This window comes from Pristiophorus japonicus, chromosome 9, assembly GCF_044704955.1.
Source record: "Pristiophorus japonicus isolate sPriJap1 chromosome 9, sPriJap1.hap1, whole genome shotgun sequence".
NCBI classification, from domain to species: Eukaryota; Metazoa; Chordata; class Chondrichthyes; family Pristiophoridae; genus Pristiophorus; species Pristiophorus japonicus.
The window spans coordinates 176861406-176876565 of record NC_091985.1 but is presented as its reverse complement, the minus strand read 5'-3'; the positions used below and the strand labels follow the sequence as shown (position 1 = coordinate 176876565).

Below are 15160 nucleotides of genomic sequence, written 5' to 3'. Positions count from 1 at the left end.
AAAAGTCAGTATGCAGGTACAGCAAGTGATTAGGAAGGCAAATGGAATGTTGGCCTTTATTGCAAGGGGGATAGAGTATAAAAGCAGAGAAGTAAGCTACAACTGTACAGGTTATTGGTGAGGCCACACCTAGCGTACTGGGTACAGTTTTGATCTAATTATTTAAGGCGGGATATGCTTACATTGGAGACAGTTCAGAGAAGCTTCACTAGTTTGATTCCTGAGGTGAAGGGATTGACTTATGAAGAAAGGTTGAGCAGGTTGGGCCTATACTCATTGGGAGTTTAGAAGAATGAGAGATGATCTTATTGAAAAGCTCATAAAGATACTGAGGGGGTTCGACAAGGTAGATGAAGAGAGGATGTTTCCTCTCGTGGGGAAATCTAGAACTAGGGGGCATAGTTTGAGAATAAGGGGTTACCGATTTAGAATGGAAATGAGGAGAAATTTATTTTCTCAGAGGGTCATAAATGTTTGGAATTCTCTGCTCCAGAGAGCTGTGGAAGCTGGGTCATTGAATAGATTTAAGGTGGAGATAGACAGATTTTTGAACGATAATGGAGTGAAGGGTTATGGGGAGTGGGCAAGGAAGTGGAGCTGTGCCCAAGATCAGATCAGCCATGATCTTATTAAATGGCAGAGCAGGCTCAAGTGGACGATGGCCGACTCCTGCTCCTATTTCTTATGTTTTTTAAAGAGTGAAGTATGGATGCAAACACAATCAGCGTTATTTTTTTATCTGACCTTATTCCCGTTGATTAATTTGGTGAAATATCTCAAATATTAAACTCCAGCCCAATTATACGGGTGATCAGTATCAGCAGAAAGCAAGCCCAACTGTCAGAATGGACACGATTCAGTCTGGGACAGCAGCAGAATCCAAACCCTGCAGTCAGTTGTGAACTCGCTGGTGCCTCAGCAGGTTGGATAATTGAGTGCATCCCTTCCCAAACTCGGAGCAGGTAAATAGCCTCTCCCCAGTGTGAACTCGCTGGTGTCTCAGCAGGTGGGATGAGCGAGTGTATCGCTTCCCACACTCGGACCAAGTGAACTGCCTCACCCCAGTGTGAACTCGCTGGTGTGTCAGCAGGTGGGATGAGACAAGGAATCCCTTCCCACACTGAGAGCAGGTGAATGGCCTCTCCCCAGTGTGAAATCGCTGGTATGTCAGCAGGTTGGATAATTGAGTGCATCCCTTCCCACACTCGGAGCAGGTAAATGGCCTCTCCCCAGTGTGAACTCGCTGGTGTCTCAGCAGGTGGGATGAGCAAGTGTATCGCTTCCCACACACGGAGCAGGTAAACGGTCTCTCCACAGTGTGAACTCGCTGGTGTCTCAGCAGGTGGGATGAGACAGGGAATCCCGACCCACACACGGAGCAGGTGAATGGCCTCTCCCCAGTGTGAATTCGCTGGTGTCTCAGCAGGCAGGATGACAGAGGGAATCCCTTCCCACACACGGAGCAGGTGAATGGCCTCTCCCCAGTGTGAATTCGCTGGTATCAGCAGGTTGGATGATGTACTGAATCCCCTCCCACACCCAGAGCAGGTAAACGGCCTCTCCCCAGTGTGACTGCGCCGATGAACTTCCAGCTCAGATTGGTAATTGAATCCCTTCCCACAGTCCCCACATTCCCACGGTTTCTCCATGCTGCGGGTCTCCTTGTGTCTCTCCAGGTTGGATGATCAGTTGAAGCCTGGTCCACATACTGAACACGTGTACAGTTTCTCCCCGCTGTGAATGGTGCGATGTTTTGTCAGGCAATGTAACTGGTTAAAGCTCTTTCCACAGTCAGTGCACTGGAACACACTCACTCGGATGTGTGTGTCTCAGTGCTTTTCCAGTCACACTGATGTGTGAAATCTGTTTCCAGACAGAACAGACAAATATTTCTCCTTCCACATTCAAAGGTCAATGATATTCAGGTCCTGGTGAATCGAGTGATTCCATCAGATCTTGACGTGATGTTTGGATTGAGTTCCCGGTCTGCAAATCCTGCCCTTCTGATACCCTGGAAAAGGAGTTTACAAAAATCATTACTGCAAGTGCAGGACAGAAATTCACAACAGACAATTCTAGATTCTATGAAACATTCTTTCCTCTCTTGTTCCTCGAAAGCAGTAAATCCCTGCCCCATCGAGTCTTCCTCCTGCCTGTCCTGAAATTCAAACACATCGCACGTCTGAAGGCAGCTTGTCCTATGCTCCTAATTATCATGACCATCACTGGTTGGGTTCAGTTCTACACGCACTGATTCCCCTCCCTCTCACTCCCCTGAAGGTGCTGACTCGGGCTGGGTTCAGTTCCACATTCACTGATTCCCCACCCTGAAGGTGCTGACTCTGGCTGGGTTCAGTTCTACACTCACTGGTCTGGTGAAAAGGGACAGAGATTGTTTCTGTCACTCATTGGTCCAATGAGATAGTTTTACATTGCTTGATTAGGATAGACTAGACACTTTATCGGTCACTTTGTGGTACTGTGTGTCAGTGTAGGATTGACAGGTGTGTACAGGACAGACACTGTCACTCACTCTCTGGTACTGTGTGTCAGTGAGTGATTGACAGGTGTGTATAGGACAGACACTGCCACTCACTCTATGGCAGTGTGTGTCAGTGTAGGATTGACAGCTGTGTGTAGGACAGACACCGTCAGTCACTCTTTGGTACTGTTTAGGGTAATATAAACATAGACAGGGTCTAATGTAATATAAACAGGGACAGGGTGTAGCGTAATATAAAAAGCGACAGGGACTAGAGCAATATAAACAGAGACAGAGTCGAGTGTAATGTAAACAGAAACAGGGTCGAGTGCAATATAAACAGAGACAGGATCTAGTGATTATAAACAGAGACAGGGCCTAGTGTAATATAAACAGAGACCGGGCCGAGTGCAATATAAACAGAGACCGGGCCGAGTGCAATATAAACAGAGACCGGGCCTAGTGTAATATAAATAGAGACAAGGTCTCGTGTAAGATAAACAGAGACAGAATCGAGTGTAATATGAACAGAGACAGGGTCTTGTGCAATATAAACAGAGACAGGGCCGAGTGCAATATAAACAGGGACAGGGTCTCGTGCAATATAAACAGGGACAGGGTCTTGTGTAATATAAACAGAGACATAGTTGAGTGTAATATAAACAGAGACATAGTCTAGTGTAATATAAACAGGGACAGGGTCCAGTGTGATATAAACAGGGACAGGTTCGAGTGTAATATAAACAGAGACCGGTTCGAGTGCAATATAAACAGGGGACAGGGTTGAGCGTAAAATAAACAGGGACAGGGTTGAGCGTAATATAAACAAGGACAAGGTCGAGCATAATATAAACAGGGACAGGGTCCATCGTAATATAAACAGGGGCAGGGTCCCGTGTAATATAAACACAGACAGGGTCTAGTGTAATATAAACAGGGACAGGATCTAGTGTGACATTAACAGAGACCGGGTCCAGTGTAATATAAACAGAGACCGGGTCCAGTGTAATATAAACAGAGACCGGGTCCAGTGTGATAGAAACAGGGACAGGGTCTAGTGTAATATAAACAGGGACAGGGTCCAGCGTAATATAAACAGGGACACGATCCAGCGTAATATAAACAGGAACATTGTCCAGCATAATATAAACAGGGACAGGGTCCAGCGTAATATAAACATGGACAGGGTCCAGCGTAATATAAACAGGGACAGGGTCCAGCGTAATATAAACAGGGACAGGGTCCAGCGTAATATAAACAGGGACAGGGTCCAGCGTAATATAAACAGGGACAGGGTCCAACGTAATATAAACAGGGACGGGGTCCAGCGTAATATAAACAGGGACAGGATCTAGTGCAAAATAAACAAAGACAGGGTCCAGCGTGATACAAACAGGGACGGGGTCTAGTGTGAAATAAACAGGGACAGGGTCGAGTGTGATATAAACAGGAACAGGGTCTAGTGTGATACCAACAGGGACAGTGCATGGTGTAATATAAACAGAGACAGGGCCTATAAACAGAGACAGGGCCTCGTGTAATATAAACAGAGACAGGGCCTAGTGTAACATAAACAGAGACAGGGTCGAGTGTAATTTAACAAGGGACAGGGTCCAGTGTAATTTCAACAGAGACAGGGTCCAGTGTAATACAAACAGTGACAGGGTCCAGTGTAATATAAACAGTGACAGGGTCCAGTGTAATATAAACAGTGACAGGGTCCAGTGTAATATAAACAGGGACAGGGTCCAGTGTAATATAAACAGGGACAGGGTCCAGTGTAATATAAACAGGGACAGGGTCCAGTGTAATATAAACAGGGACAGGGTCCAGTGTAATATTATCAGGAATATAAACAGAGACAGGGTCTAGTGTAACATAAACAGGGATCTGGACTCGTGTAATATTAACAGAGAAAGGGCAGAGTGCAATATAAACAGGGACAGGGTCCAGTGTAATATAAACAGGGACAGGGTCCAGTGTAATATAAACAGGGATAGGGTCCAGTGTAATATCGACAAAGACAGGGTCATGTGTGATACAAACTGGGACAGGGTCGAGTATAAAATAAACAGGGACAGGGTCCAGTGTAATATAAACAGGAATATAAACAGAGACAGGGTCTAGTGTAACATAAACAGGGATAGGGACTCGTGTAATATAAACAGAGACAGGTACGAGCTTAATATAAACAGACACAGGTTCAAGTGCAATATAAACAGGGAGAAGGTCCAGCGTAATATAAACAGGGAGAAGGTCCAGCGTAATATAAACAGGGATGGAGAATGAAACAGTTAATTCAGAGACCATGGTCCAGAACTTAAAGAAGGCTAACTTTGAAGGTATGAGGCGTGAATTGGCTGAGATGGATTGGCGAATGATACTTAAGGGGTTGACAGTGGATGGGCAATGGCAGACATTTAGAGACCGTATGGATGAATTACAACAATTGTACATTCCTGTCTGGCATAGAAATAAAAGGTGGCTCAACCGTGGCTATCAAGGGAAATCAGGGATAGTATTAAAGCCAAGGAAGTGGCATACAAATTGGCCAGAAATAGCAGCGAACCTGGGGACTGGGAGAAATTTAGAACTCAGCAGAGGAGGACAAAGGGTTTGATTAGGGCAGGGAAAATGGAGTATGAGAAGAAGCTTGCAGGGAACATTAAGACGGATTGCAAAAGTTTCTATAGATATGTAAAGAGAAAAAGGTTAGTAAAGACAAATGTAGGTCCCCTGCAGTCAGAATCAGGGGAAGTCATAACTGGGAACAAAGAAATGGCGGACCAATTGAACAAGTACTTTGGTTCGGTATTCACGAAGGAGGACACGAACAACCTTCCGGTTATAAAAGGGGTCGGGGGGTCTAGTAAGGAGGAGGAACTGAGGGAAATCCTTATTAGCCGGGAAATTGTGTTGGGGAAATTGATGGGATTGAAGGCCGATAAATCCCCAGGGCCTGATGGACTGCATCCCAGAGTACTTAAGGAGGTGGCCTTGGAAATAGTGGATGCGTTGACAGTCATTTTCCAACATTCCATTGACTCTGGATCAGTTCCTATGGAGTGGAGGGTAGCCAATGTAACCCCACTTTTTAAAAAAGGAGGGAGAGAGAAAACAGGGAATTATAGACCGGTCAGCCTGACATCGGTAGTGGGTAAAATGATGGAATCAATTATTAAGGATGTCATAGCAGTGCATTTGGAAAGAGGTGACATGATAGGTCCAAGTCAGCATGGATTTGTGAAAGGGAAATCATGCTTGACAAATCTTCTGGAATTTTTTGAGGATGTTTCCAGTAGAGTGGATAAGGGAGAACCAGTTGATGTGGTATATTTGGACTTTCAGAAGGCGTTCGACAAGGTCCCACACAAGAGATTGATGTGCAAAGTTAGAGCACATGGGATTGGGGGTAGTGTACTGACATGGATTGAGAACTGGTTGTCAGACAGGAAGCAAAGAGTAGGAGTAAATGGGTACTTTTCAGAATGGCAGGCAGTGACTAGTGGGGTACCGCAAGGTTCTGTGCTGGGGCCCCAGCTGTTTACACTGTACATTAATGATTTAGATGAGGGGATTAAATGTAGTATCTCCAAATTTGCGGATGACACTAAGTTGGGTGGCAGTGTGAGCTGCGAGGAGGATGCTGTGAGGCTGCAGAGCGACTTGGATAGGTTAGGTGAGTGAGCAAATGAATGGCAGATGAAGTATAATGTGGATAAATGTGAGGTTATCCACTTTGGTGGTAAAAACAGAGAGACAGACTATTATCTGAATGGTGACAGATTAGGAAAAGGGGAGGTGCAAAGAGACCTGGGTGTCATGGTACATCAGTCATTGAAGGTTGGCATGCAGGTGCAGCAGGCGGTTAAGAAAGCAAATGGCATGTTGGCCTTCATAGCAAGGGGATTTGAGTACAGGGGCAGGGAGGTGTTACTACAATTGTACAGGGCCTTGGTGAGGCCACACCTGGAGTATTGTGCACAGTTTTGGTCTCCTAACCTGAGGAAGGACATTCTTGCTATTGAGGGAGTGCAGCGAAGGTTCACCAGACTGATTCCCGGGATGGCGGGACTGACCTATCAAGAAAGACTGGATCAACTGGGCTTGTATTCACTGGAGTTCAGAAGAATGAGAGGGGACCTCATAGAAACATATAAAATTCTGACGGGGTTAGACAGGTTAGATGCAGGAAGAATGTTCCCAATGTTGGGGAAGTCCAGAACCAGGGGTCACAGTCTAAGGATAAGGGGTAAGCCATTTAGGACCGAGATGCGGAGGAACTTCTTCACCCAGAGAGTGGTGAACCTGTGGAATTCTCTACCACAGAAAGTTGTTGAGGCCAATTCACTAAATATATTCAAAAAGGAGTTAGATGAGGTCCTTACTGCTAGGGGGATCAAGGGGTATGGCGAGAAAGCAGGAATGGGGTACTGAAGTTGAATGTTCAGCCATGAACTCATTGAATGGCGGTGCAAGCTAGAAGGGCCGAATGGCCTACTCCTGCACCTATTTTCTATGTTTCTATGGGACAGGGTCCAGTGTAATATAAACAGAGAAAGGGTCCAGTGTAATATAAACAGGGACAGGGCCCAGTATAATATAAACAGGGACAGGGTCCAGCGTAATATAAACAGAGACAGGGTCCGGTGTAATATAAACAGAGACAGGGTCCAGTGCAATATAAACAGAGACATGGTCTAGTTTAAATGAAAAGAGACATGGTCCAGTGTAATATAAACAGGGACAGGATCTTGTCCAATATAAACAGAGACATGGTCCAGTGTAATATAAACAGAGACAGCATTCAGTGCAATATAAACAGAGACAGGGTTCAGTGCAATATAAACAGAGACAGTGTTCAGTGCAATATAAATAGAGACAGGGTCTAGTGTAATATGAAAAGAGACAGGGTCCAGTGTAACATAAACAGAGACAGGGTCGAGTGTAATATAAAAAGAGACAGGATCTAGTGTAATATAAACAGGGACAGGGTCTAGTGTAATATAAACAGAGAAAGGGTCCAGTGTAATATAAACAGAGACAGGGTCCAGTGTAATATAAACAGAGACAGGGTCCAGTGCAATATAAACAGAGATAGGGTTCAGTGCAATATAAACAGAGACAGTGTCGAGTGTAATATGAAAAGAGACAGGGTCAAGTGTAATATAAACAGAGACAGGGTCGATTGTAATCTCAACAGAGACAAGGTCCAGAGTAATATAAACAGGGACAGGGTCCAGAGCAATATAAACAGGGACAGGGTCTGGTGTAACATAAACAGACACACGATCTCGTGTAATATATACAGGGACAGGGTCTAGTGTAATATAAACAGAGACACGATCTCATGTAATATAAAGAGAGACAGGGCCTATAAACAGAGACAGGGCCAAGTGTAATATAAACAGAGACAGGGCCTAGCGTAATATAAACAGAGGCAGGGTCTAGTGTAACATAAACAGAGACAGGATCGAGTGCAAGATAAACAGAGACAGGATCTTGTGTAATATAAGCAGAGACAGGGCCTAGTGCAATCTAAACAGGGACAGGGTCCAGTGTAATATAAACAGAGACAGGGTCTAGTGTAATATAAACAGGGACTCGTATAATATAAACAGAGACAAGTTCCAGTGTAATATAAACAGAGACAGGGTCTGGTGTAATATAAACAGGAATATAAACAGAGACAGGGTCCAGTGTAATATAAACAGAGACAAGGTCTAGTGTAATATAAACAGCGACAGGGTCTAGTGTAATATAAACAGAGACAGGATACGGTGTAATATAAATAGATACAGGGCCGAGTGCAATATAAACAGGGACACGATGTCGTGCTTCATAAACAGAGACCGACTCCAGTGTAATTTAAACAGAGACAGGATCTAGTGCAAGATAAACAGAGACAGGATCTTGTGTAATATAAAGAGAGACAGGGTCTAGTGTAATATAAACAGAGACAGGGTCTGGTGTAATATAAACAGGAATATAAACAGAGACAGGGTCTAGTGTAATATAAACAGGGACTCGTATAATATAAATAGAGACAGGGTCCAGTGTAATATAAACAGAGACAGGGTCTGGTGTAATATAAACAGGAATATAAACAGAGACGGGGTCTAGTGTAATATAAACAGGGACAGGGTCTAGTGCAATATAAACAGTGACATGGTCCAGTGTAATATAAAAAGAGACAGGGTCTAGTGTAATATAAACAGAGACATGGTCCAGTGTAATATAAACAGAGACAAGGTCTAGTGTAATATAAACAGAGACATGGTCCAGTGTAATATAAACAGAGACAGGGTCCAGTGTAACATAAACAGAGACAGGGTCTAGTGTAATATAAAAAGAGACAGGATCTAGTGTAATATATACAGGGACAGGGTCTGGTGTAATATAAACAGAGACAGGGCCTGGTGTAATATAAAGAGAGACAGGGCCTATAAACAGAGACAGGGCCTAGTGTAATATAAACAGAGACAGGGCCTAGCGTAATATAAACAGAGGCAGGGTCTAGTGTAACATAAACAGAGACAGGATCGAGTGCAAGATAAACAGAGACAGGATCTTGTGTAATATAAACAGAGACAGGGCCTAGTGCAATCTAAACAGGGACAGGGTCCAGTGTAATATCAACAGAGACAGGGTCTGGCGTAATATAAACAGGAATATAAACAGAGACAGGGTCTAGTGTAATATAAACAGGGACTCGTATAATATAAACAGAGACAAGTTCCAGTGTAATATTAACGGAGACAGGGTCTGGTGTAATATAAACAGGAATATAAACAGAGACAGGGTCCAGTGTAATATAAACAGAGACAGGGTCTAGTGTAATATAAACAGCGACAGGGTCTAGTGTAATATAAACAGAGACAGGATCCGGTGTAATATAAATAGATACAGGGCCGAGTGCAATATAAACAGGGACACGATATCGTGCTTCATAAACAGAGACCGACTCCAGTGTAATTTAAACAGGAACAGGGTCCAGTGCAATATAAACAGTGACAGGGTCCAGTGTAATATAAACAGAGACAGGGTCAAGTGTAATATAAACATGGCCAGGGGCCAGTATTACACAAATAGGGACACGGTGTCGTGCTTCATAAACAGAGACAGACTTCAGTGTAATTTAAACAGGGACAGGGTCTAGTGTAATATAAACAGGAACAGGGTCCAGTGTAATATAAACAGGGACAGGGTCCAGTGTAATATAAACAGGGACAGTGTCCAGTGTAATATAAACAGGGACAGGGTCCAGTGTAATATAAACAGAGACAGGGGCTAGTGCAATATAAACAGGGACACAGTGTCGTGCTTCATAAACAGAGACAGACTGCAGTGTAATATAAACAGAAACTGGGCCCAGTGTAATATAAACAGAGACAAGATCCAGTGTAATATAAACAAAGACATGGTCCAGTGTAATATAAACAGACAGGGTCCAGTGTAATATAAACAGAGACAGGGCCCAGTGTAATATAAACAGGGACAGGGTCCGGTATAATATAAACAGAGACAGGTTCTTGTGTAATATAAACAGAGAGAGGGTCTCGTGTAATATAAACAGAGACAGGGACTAGTGTAATATAAATAAGGCCAGGGGCTAGTGTAACATAAACAGGGACACGGTTTTGTGCTTCATAAACAGAGACAGAATCCAGTGTAATTTAAACAGGGCCAGAGTCCAGTGTCATATAAACAGAGACAGGTTCTTTGTAATATAAACAGAGTCAGCTTCTATGTAATATAAACAGAGACAGAGTGAGTGTAATATAAAGAGTGAGAGTGTCTTGCGCAGTATAAACTGTATATCTGTTCATGTTACATTACTCCCTGTCACTGTTCATTATACAGCGTCTCGTATAATGAACAGAGACAGGGAGTATGCAATATTAACAGATACTTTGTCTAGTGCGATATAAACAGGGACTGGGTCCAGTGTAATATCAACAGAGACAGGGTCTAGCGTAATATAAATGAGACAGGGTCTAGCGTAATATAAACAGGGACAGGGTCCGGTGTAATATAAACAGGGACAGGGTCCGGTGTAATATAAACAGGGACAGGGTCGGGTGTAATATAAACAGAGAAAGGGTCTCGTGAAAGGGTCTACCCCCGGGATACTCACCCTCAGACCCCGGCTCCCTCTCCCCCGGGGACACTCTCCCTCAGCCCCCGGGGACACTCACCCTCAGCCCCCGGCTCCCTCTCCTTCTCCCCCCGGGACATTCACCCTCAGCCCCCGGCTCCCTCTCCCCCCGGGACACTCTCCCTCAGCCCCCGGCGCCCTCTCCCTCTCTCCCCGGGGCACTCTCCCTCAGCCCCCCGGCTCCCTCTCCCTCAGCCCCCCGGCTCCCTCACCCTCAGACCCCGGGACACTCACCCTCAGACCCCGGCTCCCTCTCCTTCTCCCCCGGGACACTCACCCTCAGCCCCCGGCTCCCTCTCCTTCGCCCCCCGGGACACTCATCCTCAGCCCCCGGCTCCCTCTCTCCCCGGGACACCCACCCTCAGCCCCCGGCTCCCTCTCCTTCTCCCCCCGGGACATTCACCCTCAGCCCCCGGGACACGCTCCCTCAGCCCCCGGCTCCCTCTCCTTCTCCCCCGGGACACTCACCCTCAGCCCCCCGGCTCCCTCTCCTTCTCCCCCCGGGACACTCTCCCTCAGCCCCCGGCTCCCTCTCCCCCCCGAGACACTCACCCTCAGCCCCCGGCTCCCTCTCCTTCTCCCCCGGGACACTCACCCTCAGCCCCCCGGCTCCCTCTCCTTCTCCCCCCGAGACACTCACCCTCAGCCCACGGCTCCCTCTCCCCCCGAGACACTCACCCTCAGCCCACGGCTCCCTCTCCCCCCGGGACACGCTCCCTCAGCCCCCGGCTCCCTCTCCTTCTCCCCCCCTGGACACTCTCCCTCAGCCCCCGGCTCCCTCTACCCCCCGAGACACTCACCCTCAGCCCACGGCTCCCTCTCCCCCCCGGGACACTCTCCCTCAGCCCCCGGCTCCCTCTCCTTCTCCCCCCCGGGACACTCACCCTCAGCCCCCGGCTCCCTCTCTCCCCGGGACACTCACCCTCAGAGGCTCCAATCCCCCTTTCGCTAAATTTCCGCCATTTTTCTCCCTTCGCCAACCGTCAGCATCCGGGGATCAAGTGCATGCGCATATTGCGCTGAAGGGGTAGATGTGCCCCGTCGCTGCTATTGGGTGAAAGCAGCTGATTGAGAGCTTGCCGCACCAATCGCTGCCCGGCAAAGCTCCAGCATCGCCCCGCCCACTCCCACAGTCGGAGACGGGGCCTCGACAGTCACGTGGTTCCTGATTTGAATCCACGAGCTTCCCAAAGGCCTGAGCGCGTCTGATGTCGGTAAATTGGAAACCTGTGTGTGTGATATATGTCTGTGTACGGGCTGTGTTTGTGTGATATATGTTTGAGTACTGGCTGTGTGTGATATATATGCCTGTGTACACGATATATGTCTGTGTACGGGCTGTGTGCGTGTGATATATGTCCGTGTACTGGCTGTGTGCGTGTGATATATGTCTGTATGGACTGTGTGTGATATATGGCTGTGTACGGGCTGTGTTTGTGTGATATATGTCTGAGTACGGGCTGTGTGATATATATATGCCTGTGTATGGCCTGTGTGTGTGAGATATATGTCTGTGTACGGGCTGTGTGTGTGTGTGATATGTCTGTATGGACTGTGTGTGATATGTCTGTATACGGGCTGTGTGTGTGATATATGTTTGTACGGGCTGTTTGTGTGTGATATGTCTGTGTACGGGCTGTGTGTGTGATATATGTCTGTATGGGCTGCGTGTGTGATATATGTCATAGAAACATAGAAAATAGGTGCAGGAGTAGGCCATTCGGCCCCTCTAGCCTGCACCGCCATTCAATGAGTTCATGGCTGAACATGCAACTTCAGTACCCCATTCCTGCTTTCTCACCATACCCTGTGATTCCCCTAGTAGTAAGGACTTCATCTAACTTCTTTTTGAATATATTTAGTGATTTGGCCTCAACAACTTTCTGTGGTAGAGAATTCCACAGGTTCACCACTCTCTGGGTGAAGAAATTCCTCCTCATCTCGGTCCTAAATGGCTTCCCCCTTATCCTTAGACTGTGTCCCCTGGTTCTGGACTTCCCCAACATTGGGAACATTCTTCCTGCATCTAACCTGTCTAACCCCGTCAGAATTTTAAACGTTTCTATGAGGTCCCCTCTCATTCTTCTGAACTCCAGTGAATACAAGCCCAGTTGATCCAGTCTTTCTTGATAGGTCAGTCCCGCCATCCCGGGAATCAGTCTGGTGAACCTTCGCTGCACTCCCTCAATAGCAAGAATGTCCTTCCTCAGGTTAGGAGACCAAAACTGTACACAATACTCCAGGTGTGGCCTCACCAAGGCCCTGTACAATTGTAGCAACACCTCCCTGCCCTTGTACCCAAATCCCCTCGCTATGAAGGCCAACATGCCATTTGCTTTCTTAACCGCCTGCTGTACCTGCATGCCAACCTTCAATGACTAATGTACCATGACACCCAGGTCTCTTTGCACCTCCCCTTTTCCTAATCTGTCACCATTCAGATAATAGTCTGTCTCTCTGTTTTTACCACCAAAGTGGATAACCTCACATTTATTCACATTATACTTCATTTGCCATGCATTTGCCCACTCACCTAACCTATCCAAGTCGCTCTGCAGCCTCATAGAATCCTCCTTGCAGCTCACACTGTCACCCAACTTAGTGTCATCCGCAAATTTGGAGATACTACATTTAATCCCCTCGTCTAAATCATTAATGTACAGTGTAAACAGCTGGGGCCCCAGCACAGAACCTTGCGGTACCCCACTAGTCATTGCCTGCCATTCTGAAAAGTCCCCATTTACTCCTACTCTTTGCTTCCTGTCTGACAACCAGTTCTCAATCCATGTCAGCACACTACCCCCAATCCCATGTGCTTTAACTTTGCACATTAATCTCTTGTGTGGGACCTTGTCGAAAGCCTTCTGAAAGTCCAAATATACCACATCAACTGGTTCTCCCTTGTCCACTCTACTGGAAACATCCTCAAAAAATTCCAGAAGATTTGTCAAGCATGATTTCCCTTTCACAAATCCATGTTGACTTGGACCTATCATATTACCTCTTTCCAAATGCACTGCTATGACATCCTTAATAATTGATTCCATCATTTTACCCACTACCGATGTCAGGCTGACCGGTCTGTAATTCCCTGTTTTCTCTCTCCCTCCTTTTTTAAAAAGTGGGGTTACATTGGCTACCCTCCACTCCATAGGAACTGATCCAGAGTCAATGGAATGTTGGAAAATGACTGTCAATGCATCCACTATTTCCAAGGCCACCTCCTTAAGTACTCTGGGATGCAGTCCATCAGGCCCTGGGGATTTATCGGCCTTCAATCCCATCAATTTCCCCAACACAATTTCCCGACTAATAAGGATTTCCCTCAGTTCCTCCTCCTTACTAGACCCTCCGACCCCTTTTATATCCGGAAGGTTGTTTGTGTCCTCCTCAGTGAATACCGAACCAAAGTACTTGTTCAATTGGTCCGCCATTTCTTTGTTCCCCGTTATGACTTCTCCTGATTCTGACTGCAGGGGACCTACGTTTGTTTTTACTAACCTTTTTCTCTTTACATATCTATAGAAACTTTTGCAATCCGTCTTAATGTTCCCTGCAAGCTTCTACTCATACTCCATTTTCCCTGCCCTAATCAAACCCTTTGTCCTCCTCTGCTGAGTTCTAAATTTCTCCCAGTCCCCGGGTCCGCTGCTATTTCCTGCCAATTTGTATGCCTACGGACTGTGTGTGTGATATTTGTCTGTACGGGCTGTGTGTGTGATTATGTCTGTGTACGGACTGTGTGTGTGATATGTCTGTGTACGGACTGTGTGTGTGATATGTCTGTGTACGGACTGTGTGTGTGATATGTCTGTGTACGGGCTGTGTGTGTGATATATGTCTACGTGATATATGGCTGTGTACAGGCTGTCTGTACGGGCTGTTTGTGCGATATATGTCTGTACGGGCTGTGTGTGTGTGTGAGATATATGTCTGTACGGACTGCGTGTGTGATATATGTCTGTACGGACTGCGTGTGTCATATATGTCTGTACAGGCTGTGTAATATATATCTGTGTACGGGCTGTGTGTGTGATATATGCCTGTGTACGGCCTGTGCGTGCGATATATGTCTGTGTATGGGCTGTGTGTGTGATATATGCCTGTGTACGGCCTGTGCGTGCGATATATGTCTGTGTACAGGCTGTGTGTGTGTGATATATATCTGTGTACGGCCTGTGTGTGATATATGTCTGTGTACGGGCTGTGTGTGTGTGATATATGTCTGTGTGCGGGCTGCGTGTGTGATATATGTCTGTGTACGGGCTGCGTGTGTGTGATATGTCTGTACGGACTGTGTGTGTGATATATGTCTGTGTACGGGCTGTTTGTGTGATATATGTCAGTGTCCGGGCTGTGTGTGTGATATATATCTGTGTACAGGCTGTGTGTGTGATATATGTCTGTGTACGGGCTGTGTGTGTGATATATGTCTGTACGGGCTGTGTGTGTGTGATATATGTCTGTACAGGCTGTGTGTGATATATGTCTGTGTATGGGCTGTGTGTGTGATATATGTC

The 15160-nt window shown here is 46.3% G+C and overlaps 1 long non-coding RNA gene across 1 annotated transcript; it reads right to left on the bottom strand.

Moving 5' to 3' along the window:
- Nucleotides 1–29: 29 nt before the first annotated feature.
- On the bottom strand, nt 30–11633 carry LOC139273340 (uncharacterized). The gene is made up of 2 exons (XR_011595074.1): nt 11563–11633; nt 30–2011 (listed from the first exon to the last, which is right to left on the bottom strand). It is a non-coding gene; the product is annotated as an uncharacterized lncRNA (long non-coding RNA).
- Nucleotides 11634–15160: the final 3527 nt, after the last annotated feature.